Source organism: Polypterus senegalus, chromosome 2, assembly GCF_016835505.1.
Source record: "Polypterus senegalus isolate Bchr_013 chromosome 2, ASM1683550v1, whole genome shotgun sequence".
NCBI lineage: Eukaryota > Metazoa > Chordata > Cladistia > Polypteriformes > Polypteridae > Polypterus > Polypterus senegalus.
This window is the reverse complement of record NC_053155.1, coordinates 294903725-294922419: the sequence shown is the minus strand read 5'-3', so window position 1 is coordinate 294922419 and position 18695 is coordinate 294903725. Positions and strand designations below refer to the sequence as shown.

General features: G+C 40.5%; 1 protein-coding gene across 2 annotated transcripts in view; it reads right to left on the bottom strand.

The window, feature by feature from the left end:
• LOC120524009 (serine-rich and transmembrane domain-containing protein 1) overlaps positions 1-18695 on the bottom strand; it is an 88414-nt gene that overhangs the window by 59311 nt on the left and 10408 nt on the right. The window lies entirely within an intron of this gene.

The window sequence follows — 18695 nt, the reverse complement described above, 5'->3', positions numbered from 1 at the left end:
TTTTCTTACAAATACGGTTATTTTTGTGTCTCACCTCATAGTTACCACTGTGACTGTTTACTGGGGTATCATTATGTGTGATAGTTTTGCTATTGAGTGTTTAACAATTATTATCTGATGCCACAGTACCCAGCTGACACATGGCTGAGGGTTATTTCTCTGTTTATTAGTTGGTTACTGGCTGAAGTGAAAAAGCAACTTTGACATACAGAAAGACCAATTACCTCAGATTAAGTTCAACTTAGGGCCCCAGTTTGACTAGTGGTGACACTGATTATATGACCACGGAGTATATATACACACACATATATATTTAAGAATAATTAATATATATATATATATATATATATATATATATATATATATATATATATATATATACACTGTATATATATCTACTCAATATATATAAAATCCTAAGCCTAAAAGTGCAATGATTTTATGACACGTTTTTATCGGGCTTATTTTAAAACCTATATATATATATATATATGTTAGGTATCATTTTTTTTAGAATTTATTGAACATTAATGTGATGTTGTTAGATTTTCAAATTCTTATTCTGTTTTTTAATTATAAAATAAAAAATATCAAGAACTCATGCCCTGCAAGACAAGAATTTGTGCCAGGAGATTTAACCACGCCTGGGGCCGGAAATAAAAGACAAAGGGTAGGACAGCTGCTGTACAGGCTTTTAAATGTTTAAAGCGCACACGATGCCGATCACACAGCACGGAAGCAGCAGAAAGCCAGCAACTGATTGAGAAAAGCGGAGGTAAAAGAAACTGTATTTGTTTCCTATTGTATCACTGTTTAAGAGGGTGTTTCAGAGGAACGACCGCGTCTCCTTGGGGTTCGTTCAGCACCCCTCTTCACAACATGAGCGACAGAGACGTGAAGTGGCTGGCACATAGCGCATATATGTTGCCACATATATATTAATATATATATATATATATATATATATATATATATATATATATATATATATATATATATATATATTGTCAAAAACACACAATTAGGGGTCAGCCAACAGGCCCGACAGAGTGCGGAAAGATGCAGGATGGGATTACAGGACAGTATATTAATGCTTTTCTCTCTTCCTTACCAGAAAACATGAAGATCCGAGATCCGATAAGACGTAAACGGACATTCCAAACACAACCTCCCGACAACAAAATGCAACGCACTTCTGCACCAGCTTACAGTCCTCCCGTGATGACTTAATTTCCGATCCCTCACTGATGTCCTTACTTCTGGCTCCATACGATGATGTCATCACCGTCCCACTACGTTTACATCACCCTCATTTCCCCTGCATCTGCAATCCTTCCGGTTCCGACTCCATAAAACCTTCCTCTGTCAACTGTTCATTGTCTGTTGTGCAGTTTATGTGCCTATGACCGGTACCTTAGTGCTGTTTTCATTGTCTGAGTGGTACACACTATACTGGGACTGTACCCCAAACCTTAATCTGTTCTCTCTGTGTTCTTTATACTTCACAATATATATATATATATATATATATATATATATAAGGGAACACTTAATCATCACAGTCTAACACTAAGTCAATTAAGCTTCAGAGATATCAATCTGATTGTGATTCAGCTTCAACTGTTTTGACACAAATGAAAGTGAATGCAGGTCCACTGGAGATCTACCAAAAATGGAATGGTTTTGCAGGTGATAGCCACAGACAATTGCTCTCTCCTTATCCTTCCTTGCTGATTCTTCTCTAGTTTTGCATTTTACTAGTGTCCTTGTCACAATTTGGTAGGCATGAGGTTTGTACCTGCAGCAAATTCAGGTTGCAATGGTGGTCCAGCTCCTCCAGGATCGCTCATCCATACGTGCCGTCTCAAGAAGGTCTGCTGTGTCTCCCAGCACAGTCTCAAGAGGATGGAGGAGATACTGGGTGATAGGCCATTGCATGAGGTGCAACTTGGCTGATTCCAGGGATACTGGGGAAGAATTATGATGAAAGATTAAAGGAGCTGAGCCTTTTCAGTTTAAGCATAAGAAGATTTAGAGGAGACATGATTGAAGTGTTCAGAGTTATGAAAGGAATAGGTAAAATTGATGAAGACTGTTGCTTTAAAATGAGTTCATCAAAAATATGGTGACAAAGTTGTCAACTTGTTAAGGGTAAATTTCTCATAAATGTTGGGTTATGTTTTTCATTACTCAGAGAGCTTTAAACACATGGAATAAACTACCAAGTAGTGTGGGAGACTGTAGGACGTTAGGAACCTTCAAAACGTGACTTGATGTTATTTTTGTAGGAATTAAGTGAATAGTACTGGTGAGCTTGTTTGGGACGAATGACTCAATTCTCATCCAAATTTTTCTAACTTTCTAACTACACTGAGATATTTAGGCACATATCCACCATCAATGAACCCTTCCTAAATCAAGTGCAAGCAGCCACAATATCAGTCTTTGCAAGGCCACCTTCCACAGTAGGAACTACTTATACAAAGGTTAATAAATCACAAAGGCCTGATTTAAAAAGAATTAGTCAGGGGTTTCTTATTCAATCCCGATTCCGTGATGTGACTTTAAGCAAGTCACTTAAAGAGCTTGTGCTGCAAAGGTATAAAATGTCTGCAAACTGCAGCAACAAATACTATTCTTCAAAACTGTCTTTAATAAAAGTAGCAATGAAATTTATCATAAAAATAATTAAATGGTGCTTTTTGAAGCAGTATTGGAAACAAATGCAGATTTATATAGACAACAAATGCAACAACCTATGGTATATAATTTTGGCAAAGCTCACATAACAAGCCTTTGAGAATAATGAATGATAAAACATATGGGCACACTTATACATAATAAGCCAACCCTTCATGTGATAGCAAGTGTGCTTTTTTAACTGCATGAACCTTTTGCTTCTTTGTAGAAATGTCATTGAGGAAAAGCAAATGAATGCTTGGGATCCTTTATTGCATAAGCAGTTAATGGATGGAAAAATGATACAAGCAAAACTAAGAAGAATGTATGATATGCCTTCTTTTAACATCACTACATAGTCAGGAAACCTGAATGACAACAGAGACGCTCATCCTCCATCGTGAATAGCTTCCTACGGCAGATGGTTTAAATAAAAATGTTTAAAAAGTCTTTTATACCCAGTGCAGTGCATTTTCTCAAGATGGATTCTTGAAACTATAAATGCATAAAGTATAAGGTGAGAAAGTACAGAACTTACTAATAAAGATCTCTTGGATATGTTTAAAGGTATTCCTTAACAATGTATTGCAAATTATTGTATTATAAATACGGTAATGACTAAACAACTTAAAAAATTCTCTCCTGAGTGGGAAATAAAATTTGACTGAACAAAATGAAGAATTAGTGACTCCCACTGTTCACACTGCTACTTTGTTAATAACATTAAAATTCAAACTGAAAACCCCATTTACTTTAAATATTTGGAATTTTAATACATACTAATGTTAGCACTAACATCGACCACTATAAAGTGTTTCAAACGGCGGGTCATGAGACACATGGAAGATGGGTTTTCCACCAAGCACAGTCCCCTGCAGTTTACCTATCATCTAAACCGTTCTACTGAGGATGGCATTTTCTCTGACCTTCACCTCTGCCTGTCAGATCTGGAAAATAAGGACACCTGTGTCAGAATTCTATTCATTGACTTCAGCTCAGCATTCAACACCATTATCACACAACAGATGACAGAATAGCTACAACTGTTTGACTTCAGCACCTCCTTGTGTAATTGGCTCCTGGACTCCCTAACTGGAAAGCCACAGAGAGTCCACATTTGAGTCAACATCTCCCACACGATCATAATAAACACAGGTGCCCCCCAGGGTTGTGTGCTCAGCCCACTCCTGTTCATGATCCTGACCCACAAAGTACATCTCACATAGCATTATCAAGTTTGCTAGCAACACTACAGTGGTGTGCCTCATAAAAAATGGCAATGAGACAGCATACAGGGTGGAGGAGTTTGCAGATTAGTATAAGGTCAACAACCCGTCTCTAAATATGGTCAAAATGAAGCCGATGATTGTTGACTTCAGAAATTCCAGAGTCCACCTGACAACCCCTTCTTCACATCAAGGGCTCCATAGTGCAGAGAGTCAGAAGTACCAAATCCTTGGTGTTCACCTGAAAGAGCACATGGACTCTCGACACTTCTTCTGTGGTTAAAAAGGTGCAACCTTGCCTCTACTTTCTTTGAAACTAAGGAAGGCCAGAAATCCCCCTCAAATCCTTACAACCTTATACAGAGCAACCATAGACAGCATCCTGACCAGCTGCATCACTGTGTGGTACATGAATGATATTGTGTCTGATTGCAAGACCCTGCAGTGAATTATGTACACTGTGGAGAAAACCATTAGATCCTCTCTGCTCTCCAACCATGACACATCCAAAAACAATGTATTCACAAGGACTCCCACATTGTAGATAACCCCCTCCAATCCCTCCCACAAACTGTTTGCTCTCCTGGACCTGATCTACATGAGGCGATACCTGGATCCTACCCTATTCAACCTAAATCCAATAGAACACCTCTGGGACAGTATGTATCTTTTCATCCAGTGCTGCCAGGTTGCACCTCAGACTGTGCAGGAGCTCAGTAATGCCCTGGTCCAGATCTGGGAGGAGATCCCCCAGGACACCATCCATCATCTCATTTAGGAGCATGCCCGCCCCTCCATACCTCAACAGCAGATTATATAATAAAATACAATTGGTTGCACTGTTTACTTCATTTGACAAATGCTGCATGGTTTAAAAAATGTACCATTAGTATATTATAGTTGTAAATACATACAAGCACTCAAAGCCTGCACTTAGTGAAGAGCGCTATACAGACATTTACTGAACTGAATTGTTAAAGAGTTTATTGCAAACTACAAAATGGTACCTTTTTTTAGGTTTTGTTTTTCAATCTTAATAGAAAGAGTTTAATGTAGATAGTAATATTGCAAACCTTGTGAATGTGTTTCATGTTTAATACATGCAAATCCTTTATAAAACAGATTGTATAAACCAGTCCAAATGGAATGAAAGAAATCCTACTCAGAAAAGAAAACATTACAAATGAAACAGTTTGAAAAATAAAAGACATGCATTGGGTAATATCACATATAAAGAGCTGTCTCAGTCTGACAGACAGGATTAATGAGAGGGATCTGAATAGTCTTTGATAAAAGCTTTGAATTATAACATGGAGTAGCAATTATCTGAGATTATTGCTTACACCAATCAACAGTCTATTTTAATTCAGCAAAATGATAAGCAAAAGAGGATCAGAAATTGTATTAAAAGGTCTATTACTTACACTTTGCATTTATAAAAAAACATAAAACGCAATCGCCACACCCTTCAGAATTGCTTCTGGCCCTTGAGACCAATGCAGCCAAATTATGTTGCAGCTCCTCTCAGCCCAAAACCAGATTAAGAAGATATAGCAAATAAAATGATGGGTATCTTATATTAAAAGTAAATTAAAACAGCATTTAAACAGAGGAAAGGGACTTAACTCTACATGCACTCTCATTGGAAGCAGTGTTAGCTCTCTAATAGAGGAGCCAAAGCTAAAAAAAATAATCTTGTCTCTAGTCAATGAAATTGTAGTAAAAGTGTAGCATTCTGTCACATTTGACAGCTCAATTGTGTTCACATCCCAGTACAGTTCTTTCATCATGTGGACTCCCAGGAAGTGGAAGTCTGACATCCTCTCCACACAGTCCCCTCTGATGTAGAGTGGTTTGATGTCCGTTTTCTTTATCCTGAAGTCCACAACAAGCTCATTGGTCTTAATTGTGTTCAGGAGCCGGTTTGTTGTCAGTGCACCATGCTGTCAGCTGCTACACTTCATCCCTGTAGGCGGAGTCATCCTCCCCAGAGATGAGCCCCACCACAGTGGTGTTGTCTGCAGATTTGACGATGGTGTTGCTGTGGCGGGCGGGGATGCAGTCATGTGTGTACAGCGTGAAGAGCAGAGGGCTCAGCACACAGCCCTGAGGAAAGCCGGTGCTGATGGCCAAGGAGATGTGAGGGCCCACCCTAACCCTTTGTGTATGGTCTGTCAGGAAGTCTTTAATCCATATACAGGTGGAATACAGGAGTCCCAGAGCTAGCAGCTTGCACACCAATCTGTGAGGGAGGATGGTGTTAAAAGAAGAGCTAAAATCAATAAAGAGGAAACATGCATAGCTCCCCTGGTGCTCGAGATGGGACAGGGTAGAATGGAGAGCAGCAGCAACAGCGTCCTCAGTAGACCTGTTAGCCCTGTAAGCAAATTGGTGTGCATCAAAGGTGGGAGGGATGAAGGACATGATATGACTCTTGTTTCTAATAATTAGCCATTAAAAACAGTGAATGGAGACCCTTTTTAATCAATGTTAAATGTTTTAGAAGAGGTAACTGGGGTACTGGACAAAAGCAAAGCATACAGTATCATTTACTTAAAAATTCAAACAGATTAATTTTGAAACTAGAGGCTATTGTCATAAGAGTTAACTTAGAAAACTGGATTTGAAGTTTTTTAATTGACTGGAGACAGAGTACAGATAAGAGGGGAATGCTCCATAATTGGCAAGGCATCAGTGGAGTCCTTCAGGGATTTGTGCGTAAATTTCTCATCTAATTTATATACTGACATCGATTCTGTTATCATTAGCAAAAGTGAACATTGGATAATGGCAAATGCAGAGGAGGTGTGTGCGTGGTAAGTTCGTGGGGGTCTTTTAATCGTTTAATCTATTAAAGATTTTAATGTTTTTTTCGTAACCTGATGTTTTAGTTTGTGCCGCCTTGTGAGGCACGCACGTGAATGTGTGCACCGGCTTAATTGACAATTACTGTGAAGCTACAGTGCCAAGGTAATTAGCAGGCACTCGTTGGGGGTGAACTATATTAAAGAAAGAAGGGATAGTGCAGGATAAGAGTTAGTGTTTGACAGGAAAAAAATTTCTGAATCAAACAGAGAAGTGATTGCTGGTTGAGAGGAATGTCGAAACAAGAGGAAAGGTAGGGAGCATCGGCCTGGCTGACCATTTAACAAAGAGTTGAACTGAGTGCTGCAAACAGATTCCATGATGTGTCTCGGCTGTCATCGGCTGAACTTTAGATGACAAGAGAGAGGTAGAGAGCTGAAGCTTGTTAGACAAGGAAGTTTCAGGACACGGCCGGCATGAGCAGTACAGTTTGGGTCTGCGTGGTGAAGAGAGATGGAGGGAGCTGCAGACCATGGACCTCATTAGTGCTCTAAAAATTGTTAAGGGAATTACCTATACCCAAAAGGATATTAAAGGTCTGAGCAGGTCAAAAAAGGTGAGAGAGAAAATAATGAGGAAAGATAGAAAGAGGGAGCAGGGTCAGGTGGATCTTGTACAGCAGAAAAGTGTCAAAGCAGGTAGAGATGCCCAGAGATGGAGTGAAGAACACATCGGCATCCGTGGAAGGGCATGGCACCCTGGGAGCTGCGGCAACTGTGAGCAGTTTAGTTCAGGTCTGTGTGGTGGATAGAGATGTGGAGGGCTATGCTCCATTGATTCCTAAAGTCCTAACAAGAGACATAGGAAAGAACATAAAGGGTTTTACCTCTCCACCTTTGAAATATATTTATTTATTTCTTGATATTCACCCCAAGACATATTTTGTTTTATGGTACGGATTATAAGGATGGATTTATTAATTGGATATCTATTAATTTTTGAAAATGCACTGTTTTGAACTTTTGCACTTTAAATTCTCCTTGTTTTAATAAACCTCCATTGTTTTGATTTCCCCCCCGATCTGAACCCGAGCGGTGTTTTGTTATTGGACTTCTGTGCTCGTCATGGATTGTCCATAACGAACACCATGTTCAAGCATAAGGGTGTTCATATGTGCACTTGGCACCAGGACACACTAGGCCTCAGGTCGATGATCGACTTTGTGGTCGTGTCGTCGGACTTGCGGCCATATGTCTTGGACACTCGGGTGAAGAGAGGGGCGAGCTGTCAACTAATCACGCAAATCATCACAGAAATTAATTCACGCTTTTGTTTTCAGTTGACTAGATTACTGTAACGCACTCCTCTCAGGACTACCCAAAAAAGACATAAATCATTTGCAACGAGTGCAGAATGCAGCTGCTAGAATCCTAACTGGGAAAAGAAAATCCGAACACATTTCTCCAGTTTTGGTGTCACTACACTGGTTGCCTGTGTCATTCAGGATTGACTTTAAAATACTGCTTATGGTTTATAAAGCCTTAAATAATCTGCTCCATCTTATATATCGGAATGCCTGACGTGTTATATTCCAAATCGTAACCTTAGATCTTCAAATGAGTGTCTCCTTATAATTCCAAAAGCTAAACTTAAAAGAAGTGGTGAGGCGGCCTTCTGCTGTTATGCACCCAAAATCTGGAATAGCCTGCCAATAGGAATTCGCCAGGCAAATACAGTGGAGCAGTTTAAAACACATTACTTTAACATGGCCTTTTTATAACTTCACTTTAACTTAATACTGATACTCTGTATGTTCAATTCTTCATAATAATTATTCACAGTGGCTCCAAAATCCATACTGACCCCTACTCTCTCTTCTGTTTCTTTTCCGGTTTCTTTGTGGTGGCGGCCTGCCACCACCACCTACTCAAAGCATCATGATGCACCAACATTGATGGACTGAAAGCCAGAAGTCTACGTGACCATCATCAGGTCCTTCCATGAAAACCCTAAATACAAAGAGGACTGTTTGACTTATGTTAGGTAGATTGCCCAGAGGGGACTGGGCGGTCTCTTAGTCTGGAACCCCTACAGATTTTATTTTTTTCTCCAGCCTTTGGAGTTTTTTTGTTTTTCTGTCCACCCTGGCCATCGGACCTTACTCTTATTCTATGTTAATTAATGTTGACTTATGTTTATCTTTTATTGTGTCTTCTATTTCTCTATTCATTTTGTAAAGCACTTTGAGCTACATGTTTTTGTATGAATATGTGCTATATAAATAAATGCTGATTGATTGATTGATTGATCACCACCTGGTGGTTGGCTTCGATGGTGGGGGAAGATGCCGATCAGACCTGGTAGGCCCAAACGTGTTGTGAGGGTCTGCTAGGAACAGCTGGCAGAGTCCCCTGTCAGAAGTAGCTTCAACTCCCACCTCCGTTAGAACTTCAACCACGTCCCGAGGGAGGTGGGGACATTGAGTCCAATGGGCCATGTTCCGTGCCTCTATTGTTGAGGCGGCTGACCGGAGCTGTGGCCATAAGGTGGTCGGTGCCTGTCGTGGCGGCAATCCCGAACCTGTTGGTGGACACCGCGTGAGGGATGCCGTCAAGCTGAAGAAGGAGTCCTATAGGACTTTTTTGTCCTGTGGGTCTCTGGAGGCAGCTGATAGGTACCGGCAGGCCAAGCGGACGGCCGGTTGTTGCTGAGGCAAAACTCGGGCATGGGAGGAGTTTGGAGGCCATGGAGAGCGACTTTGGACGGCTTCGAGGAGATTCTGGTCCACCGTCCGGCGTCTCAGGAGGGGAAGCAGTGCAGTGTCAACACCGTATATGGTGGGGATGGTGCGCTGCTGACCTCGACTTCTGGACGTTGTGGGTCGGTGGGAGTACTTCGAAGACCTCCTCAATCCCACTAACATGCCTTCCAATGAGGAAGCAGAGCCTGGGGACTCTGAGGTGGGCTCTCCCATCTCTGGGACTGAAGTCACCGAGGTGGTCAAAAAGCTCCTTGGTGGCAGGGCCCGGGGTGGATGAGATCGCCGGAGTTCCTTAAGGCTCTGGATGTTGTAGGACTGTCTTGGTTGACACGTCTCTGCAACATCGCATGGACATCGGGACAGTGCCTCTGGATTGGCAGACCGGGGTGGTGGTCCCCTCTTTAAAAGGGGACGGAGGGTGTGTTCCAACTATAGAGGGATCACACTCCTCAGCCTCCCTGGAAAAGTCTATTCGGGGGTTCTGGAGAGGAGGGTCCGTCGGATAGTCGAACCTCGGATTCAGGAGGAACAGTGTGGTTTTCGTCCTGGTGCGGAACAGTGGACCAGCTCTTCACCCTTAGCAGAGTCCTGGAGGGTGCATGGGAGTTTGCCCGACCGGTCTACATGTGTTTTGTGGACTTGGAAAGGCATTCGACCGTGTCCCTCGGGAATCCTGTGGGGGTGCTCGGGAGTATGGGGTACGGACCCCTGATAAGAGCTGTTCGGTCTCTGTACAACCGTGTCAGAGCTTGGTCCGCATTGCGGCAGTAAGTCGAGCCCGTTTCCAGTGAGAGTTGGACTCCGCCAGGGCTGCCCTTTGTCACCGATTCTGTTCATAACTTTTATGGACAGAATTTCTAGGCGCAGCCAGGGTGTTGAAGGGGTCGGTTTGGTGGACTCAGGATTGGGTCACTGCTTTTTGCATATGATGTTGTCCTGTTTGCTTCATCATGCCGTGATCTTCAGCTCTCTCTGGATCGGTTCGCAGCTGAGTGTGAAGCGGCTGGGATGAGAATCAGCACCTCCAAATCCGAGAGCATGGTCCTCAGCCGGAAAAGGGTGGAGTGCCCTCTCAGGGTTGGGGGAGATCCTGCCCCAAGTGGAGGAGTTCAAGTATCTCGGGGTCTTGTTCACGAGTGAGGGAAGAATGGAGCGTGAGATCGACAGGCGGATCGGTGCGGCATCCGCAGTGATGCGGGTTCTGCATCGGTCTGTCGTGGTGAAAAAGGAGCTGAGCCGTAAGGCAAAGCTCTCAATTTACCAGTCGATTACGACCCTCACCTATGGTCATGAGCTATGGGGACCAGAGGATGGAAATGAGTTTCCTCCGATCTGGGCTTTCCCTTAAAGATAGGGTGAGAAGCTCAGTCATTCAGAGTAGAGCCGCTGCTCCTCGCATAGAGGATGAGGTGGCTCGGGCATCTGATCAGGATGCCTCCTGGGCGCCTCCCTGGTGAGGTGTTCGGGCACGTCCAACTGGAGGGACTATGTCTCCCGGCTGGCCTGGGAGCAATAAGAGCTGGAAGAAGTGGCAGAGGGAAGTCTGGGCCTGGACCCGACCTCGGATAAGCGGAAGAGGATGGATGGATGGATGGATGTTTTGATTTTAAATTCTCGCTTGTCTGTTCTACTCACCTTGGTCAATATTCAGTTTGTGAATATTGAGATCCCAGAAAACAGATAATGCCCATCGTTGTTGGCACTGGGGCATCACAAAATGGTGGCAGCGATGGGATGGACTAGCAGTAGTGAGGAACAAAGATGAGGACAACAGCAAGAAGATTTGGTGCCAGAAGGAAGGAACCTATGTATCCAAGCCATGGAAGGACTGAGAATCATGGACTTCTAACGTTGCATTTATTTATTGATTGTTTTAACTGATTTTTAAAGATTTACATTCTTTTAAAATCTTTTGGTTTTAAGAAAGTTTTGGGTTTCTTTAATTTTAATGTGGTTGTTCAAGGTCCAAGCCATGGACCTTGGCTTTCAGGTCTGTACAGATCCAGCAGCAAGCATCCCTTCTGTGTGAACTAGAATATTATGTTGGGTGGTGTGTGGCCTAGCATGCCAGGGGTCCATGGTGGACCAGGGTTTATAATTGGATTTTATAAAAATAGTGCAGCTCAGATTGTGTGAGTATAACTATGTACAGGAACGCATAATGGGGGAATGGACTGAATGTTCATTCAGGTGCATGAGGATGATCAGTGCAGCCATCTCTCATTAACACTCCATGGATTGTTAGGAGATGCACCTACATTCAAAAGCATGAAAAAGGTCCTAGTATGTCAGAAAAGGAGAGAGAAATTGAGGAAAGAGAAAGAGAGAGCAGGATCGGGTGGATATAGTACAGGGGAAAAGTGCTGAAGTGGTCGGAGATGCCTCATGGTGAAATGCAGGGAATGGCAGATCACACCTGCTGAGAATTTAGAGCAGGGACAAACAAACTCCAGGATTCAGTGGTAACCAATGGAGGCGACAGGAAGAAGGAGCCAAGCTCTGTGGGTCTTAACGGGTACTGACAGAGGTGGCTGGGATGAGACTGAGGACCATATTTTCTGTGTCTCAGCTCTACAAAGAACATTGTGAAGGTGAGCAGAAGAGATAAGCGAGAAAGGGAGAAGCACTGGGGAAGAGATGGGAGAAACTGATTCTGACTTTGATTTAATTCCTGTTTTTAAATTATTTGGGATTGCTTGTTTATTGGTTTTATCTTTTAGCACTATTGTTTTTTGGAGCATTATTTATTGATGATTTACTTTATTACCCTACACTTTTGGACAGCTTGTCTTCTTTGGATGTTAATTAACATGCACTTTGCACCTGTTGCTGTGTCCTCAATTGCCCTAGTCCATCTTTAGTTTATGAACTACTTGATGCTTTGGTAAATGAAAGGTACCGCATGGCTTCGGGCATGGAGCCTCACATTTTGGTGGCAAAAAAGCAAAAAGTGGGATTTTAGTCAATACCTATTGAGTGACTGGAATCTCAGTATATGATTTACAGCACACAAAGTGGCAAAGGTGTGAGAACTCCAAAACTGAGTCACAAAACAGGCCAGCCTGCCTTGATAAGGACCACTGCAAGGCAGTCTGAGATTCTGTTCTACATGCTGGCATTGTACTACTCCAGGCCAAATGAGGCTTTAGCTTCAAAAGTTCAAAAAATATTAGGAAAGTCACAAATATAATCAAAATGCCCTACAAGTGAGGGGATAACCATCAAACTACTGGCTTGTGCAAAAAAGTGTTAGCAAAAGAATCTTTGTAAAAGAGATGCACCGTTAAAAGTAGATTGTCATCCCTTTCAGCAATGTGACATATTAAAAGCTAGTGACAGTGTAAGCAAAATAACCTGTTGGTACAAGACAATTATTTGATTATTTCCTAACAATTAATTAAGTGTGCACAAGTCTCATAACATTGTATGGACAGTTGAGAGCCATATTATGTCTCACCTACTCACAGCATACAACTTTGACTAACATCCAAATGCCCAAAGTGAAGTTGTTTAACTAAATGGCTTATTAGGTTTCTGTTGATTACACAAACACTGTTTCACTTTCATTGCTCTTAAACATAGTATTATTTATCTTTATCCAAAACTAGTCTAAGTAAAGAAGAATTTTTAATTTTGCAGCTTCTCTTGTATACTGTCTTATGGGCTTCATTCCTAAATGTAAGGTCATCAAGAATGAACTAAGACTTTGTTAATAACTAATAAAGATTTTGAATCTGATGTGTGGGTAATAGGTAGTCCGTTGGGAATCATAAGGACAATAGTATGTGCTTTTGCAGCCCACTTTTTGAGTAGAAGCCTTGTTTTATTATTTGCTAGAAGTTAATTAGATATATTTCAGAAATAGAAATGGAGATGAATAACCACTAAATTGGTGCTTTGCAAGTGCTAGACTAAATAAAGCTCTTATTATGTAAGTAACTAATAGATGCAATATAGGTAGTCTCTAAATTAAAGGAAAACAATATTTTTGTATATTAGGTGGCTTCGCCCCCTGTTCGCTTTGCTCGCCAACCCCCGTGTTTGGTTTTCCAGTTACACACTTTTACTGATCTTTATCTTTGAATTGTTGCTATTTCATTAGTTTCACTTTTATTTCAGAACTTCTTTAAAAACAATATTTGGAATCTTTCAAGTCCCATTATGCTGAATATTTTAAATGAGATCCCTGAGACATGTGTTTAATGACTTTGTACCATAATTCAGGATAGGTTTCTTTGTTTGGAATTTCAGCACAGACAAAATGATCTACATCATCAGCAGTTAATAATTTTTTTGCAAAGTAACCAATAAATGCATGTGAGGTAAACTCCATTTTTGAAATTCTCTGACTTAAACATCAAAGCCTTACAATATTTACATACTTCTGACATATCACCTATGTCCATATATTCGATCTCTATTTGCCTTTTCGTTATTTCTCTGAGTAATAATTACTTTCTTTGTTTTGACACTTTGGTTTTTTTCTGCTTTCATATTCTGTATCTTGCTCTGCATGTGTATCATGCCTACGTTTTTTTTGAGTCTTTTGAATTCCACTGTTTTCATTATCTATAACCTGCTCTGCATGTGTTTGGCCCCCTTGTTTTTTAACCTTTTTATGATGTTTTACTTTGTTTTCTACTCTTTGTCTTCTATTTCTGACCTTGCTTTGTCCTGCTTTTTTTCAATGACAGCTGGGGCCTTATGTAATAATGGTGCGTACTCACAAAAATGTTGCGTTAGAAAGTTTCCACGTTCAAATCGAGATGTATAAAACCAAAATTTGGAGTAAAGCCACGCACATTTCCATGGTAGCTCATACCCTGTTGCATGCAAGTTCTCTGCTTCGTTTTGAAGACTGGCAGCACCGAGCATCAAAGCAGTGCTACTGTTCCTGTGTGGTTATCCTTGCTTTTTTACATCCACATCCCTGACACGGCTTTATAAATACACTGAAATTAGCCACATATTGTTTATTAGTTTAATGCATCTGATTGTAATTAACCTGTAACAATATGATGGTCCACAGAATAGTCAAACTATTCCAAATACCATAACTGCTTTAGTGTTGTTACTCTCACTGCACCACTTGGAGTATTTCTATCACTGTATCTGAGTGTGAATCACAGCTGTACAGCAGCTGATCGGAAAAAGAATTATCGGTATACAGCATCAAGCACACGCTGCCTCAGCCATGCTGTCTATTGAACTGCTCTCATATAACAAATGCTTCAGAGCCTTTACTGTACAGACCTCGCAGTTCAGTAACAGTTTCATCCCAAGAACTATAAACGCACTCAATCAGTCCTTTAAGTGCTCCTTGTAGAACTGTTTGTACTTATTAGTACAATCACCTCACTCTAAACTTGCACAACAGTTCTAATATTGCACACCCTGAGACACATTATAAAGCACATATTTACATATGATGACGATATAATTTTAAGATGAAATGCAGCAAAATATGTTTATTATATTAAACAGATAAAATTTTAACTATAGCGAGGACCTGGCGCTCCGTTCACGGATTGTTCCTGCCTCGCGCTGTATGCTTGCTGGTGCTGACGCGACATTGGAAGGATAGAATAATTAAACACGTACTACGAAGATATTTCGATGTTTCTTAAAAGTTTTGAAAAATCTGCGTTCTAAGCTTACAGATGGCTTAACGTCTGTTACAGAGCTGATTGTGTGGTGATTGGGTATTTGGAGAAAGAAAAGTAAGGACAAGAATTGGAAGTTAGTACGTTTGAAAGAGACAGTACTGCTGCAATAAATTATTTCATTGAAGGTAGCACACAGCACAGCAGGCATCTTGTGTGAGACATGAAAAATCACTGCGCCACCGTGTTTTTAATAACATGCTTTAACTCCTGTCATCATGAAAATTATATCATGTATACATCTCAGTATTTTAATTATTTAGAGAGCTGTAATATCACGAATATAATGGATTCTGTGTCCTATCGGAGGAAGAGAAAGCCCGTAAGCATGTAGTGATTCACACACATAGAACACATAGAAGATCAAATACAAAACAAAGCATTTAATGTGCTACTTTAGTTACGATGGGATTAAGAAACTAGTAAATTAAACGATTTTAAGATTAAATTTATGATGTTCTACTTTAATGACAAAATAAACTACGTGATTAAAGTGGAAATTTAGAGATTAAAGTTGATATTTCACGTTTTTCCCCACTGTGTGCCTTTTTCTTTTCTCTGTACCCTAATAAGCTTTCATATGACACTCAGATGGTGGGCTACGACTTGCCTTTTAACGGCGACTTTGACATCTGACAACTTCTTTTGTATTTCAGGCACTGTGCGACTTTGTGAACGTGAGCTTTCGAGTTTCTCCGACACTCTGTCACTTGATCAACTTCCTTTTGTTGTTTATATCACTGTTTAAACCAACAAATAGTATGTTTTTCTTTGCCTCCACTTGGTATTCGCTGAAATTCTTCAATTTTCCCTCTTGCTTTTGCTATTGCCTTTTCACAAAAGGCTGAGCTTAAGGGCTATTTATATTGATTTGCATATTCAAAGAGGTGTAATTCTGGGTGGAGTTGGGGCGGGACAGCAGTCGTGTGCACGTGCGTTACTTTTCATGCTGACCGGGATTTATGTAGCAGAAATTGGCGTATGCAGAGATTTATGCATCTGGAATTTTTTGTGCGTAAGCACATTTCTGCTTTTATCTGTACGCCATGATATAGTGTGAATTCTACGCACAGCGTTATACATGAAGCCCCTGGTCCATGGTGATTATTTTCCTTTTTTCCAAGTAATAATTTCTGTTTGTTTGCGCTACTGCAATCTTTACTTTCTTTTTATTTTTTGATACTTTCTAATTTTCCTGCTTTCATATTCTTTAACTTTCTCTGCATTTGTATTGCGGCAACTTTTTTTTTGAGCCTTTCGAATTCCACTGCTTTTATAATCTCTAACCTGCTCTGCATGTGTACAGCGCCAACGTTTTTGAACGTCTTTATGAAGTTCTACTTTGTCTTTTACTCTTTGTCTTTTAATTCTAAGCCTAATTGGACCTGCTTTTTTTCAGTTCCACTTGTTCTGGGCTAATAATTACTTTCCTTATTTTCTGAATTTGCACCTAGATTATTCTTTTTCTTTTTTGTCTCTCCAGCACTTTGAGTCTCTTTTCTCCACGCTGCTCTTTCTTCTTCGCTTAGTCGTCGACGTTTCATTTATAATGTATTGTCCTTATACGCTTTATATGTGCTGAGAGCCCTGGATCTGTTTGTGCTCAAAGCCTTTACACGACTGAGTGTTTTGCTGCCCATGGTCTTATTTGATATTGGTTGTAAGTAGGGCATGTCTTGCAAGAATCTCATGTTCTACATCTCTGCGAGACGGTCCTGGGTCAATCTCTTGGCAAAAAGTCTCATGTTTAAGGTCGCCGTGAGATGCTCCATGGACAGTCTTTTAAGTGTCTTCCTTGATCTTCACGTGAAGATCACATCTCGTCTCCCTAGTCTTTCTCTCCCAGGATTTTTTTTTATAATAGAGAGATGTTATTTACCCCATGAAGTTTGTAGATGGGTATGAGAAAAAATTGTAATCTCATGTTTTCGTTAGTAATAAAAAAGTACCTGATGCAGTTTAAGTTAATGGTGACCGACATCAATCAACAGCAAAGAATATCAAAACATCCATTAAAAAAATTTGTCACATTACGTGTGTCGCATGATCTGCATGAGAAGTCATCATGTTATATGCTCACAATATCCTAAACACGTGTATTTTTACTAAAATATTGTTAAATAAGTCCCTTGTGGAGAACACTCATATAAGACTCGAACTGTCCGGCCCTTTTAGCTGACGCCTCTACAAGTTCACCAATATAGTAAAACTTAGTTAAGTTGTTTTTTGTCCCAAAGACCACATGCAGCTAATAGTGGTATATATTGGTTTAATGACCAAGTAGCAAATGGAAGCAATTTGCACCACAACAATGTCTGGTGATTCGCACAGTGTGGGATAAATAGGTACAGGAGAAAGCAAAAAATAGTAAGGAAAATAATAGAGCACTCGTAAGAGGAGCAGATAATGTGTAAACCTTTCTGAAAGACAGGATGGACAGTGCTGGTGCTGCTGATGCTTGTTTTAGAGCAGGACACTGGGCTGATGTCAAGTCATTGACACAGCAAATGGTCGAACCTGCTTCTGATTCCTTGAAGAGTAGGGGAAGTAGGAGGATTCCTAGAGGAAGGATTCATGGATTACTCTTTGAGTTGACCGAGGGAAGTAATAGAGAGAGAATGTGGATCAAAGGGGTTGCAGCAACAAGGTGGTTGAGGTAGGGAGAGACTTTGGATCTTGTTGATGTCTTTGTTAGGGAGAGGCAGTGCCCAGCTGGTCGATTATGCTGGGGACTTCACCAGGGGTTCTCATTTGGGATTCCTGAGGAAGAAGGGTTTTCGCATTACAGATTGAAAAATGGTATTTTATTGATTTTAAATATTTATTAAACACTTACATGCAGCGATTTAAGATGAATTTATGATAAGCACGGTTTCTATTTGCACTAGTTATTTGTTCTGCTATGCATTTTATAATAAACACTGTACTGTTTTGCACGAGAATATTTGTGTTTGTCTCCTTACTTGCTACTGAACTACCAGATGCCCTAACAAAGTAAGATGCCAAGGGCTGCTGGCACAGAGCCTCACAGGGCTGGAAAAGAATACTCTGTTGTCCTAGTGATTCCCAAAAGACTGCCTGTTTCTGACACATACAAATCTTTGTTAGATATTTACAGAGTCTTTGTTCATTCTTTACGAGATCTAAAAAGGCTTAACTTTTTAAGACAGCATACAAGGAAGGCTGCACAATTAAAACTCCTTCTTTATCATCTATGTGCATTTTAAAATAATCCTACATTTTAGAACAAGGAAAGTAGAATTGGCCATTGCTACAAACTGTATGGAAGTAAGTAACAGAAAAGAAAGTCATTTGTGAGTGGAGTATTCCTTTAAAGTGTTACTGGTGTTAGTTTTGGACTACTTGATCCTGAATAATATGTACATACAAGTTTTGTTGAATTAAGTAAAAGTAAGTCACCATCTAAAAGAAGGATAGACCTTTAAATCACTCAGTTTGTTATGAATAGGTGTCATGAGAGATGATGGAAGGCAAACGATTTTACAGAATCTGAAAATAAATCCTTCCTTAATGAGCTGCAGTCTGAAAAGCTCATTTTGG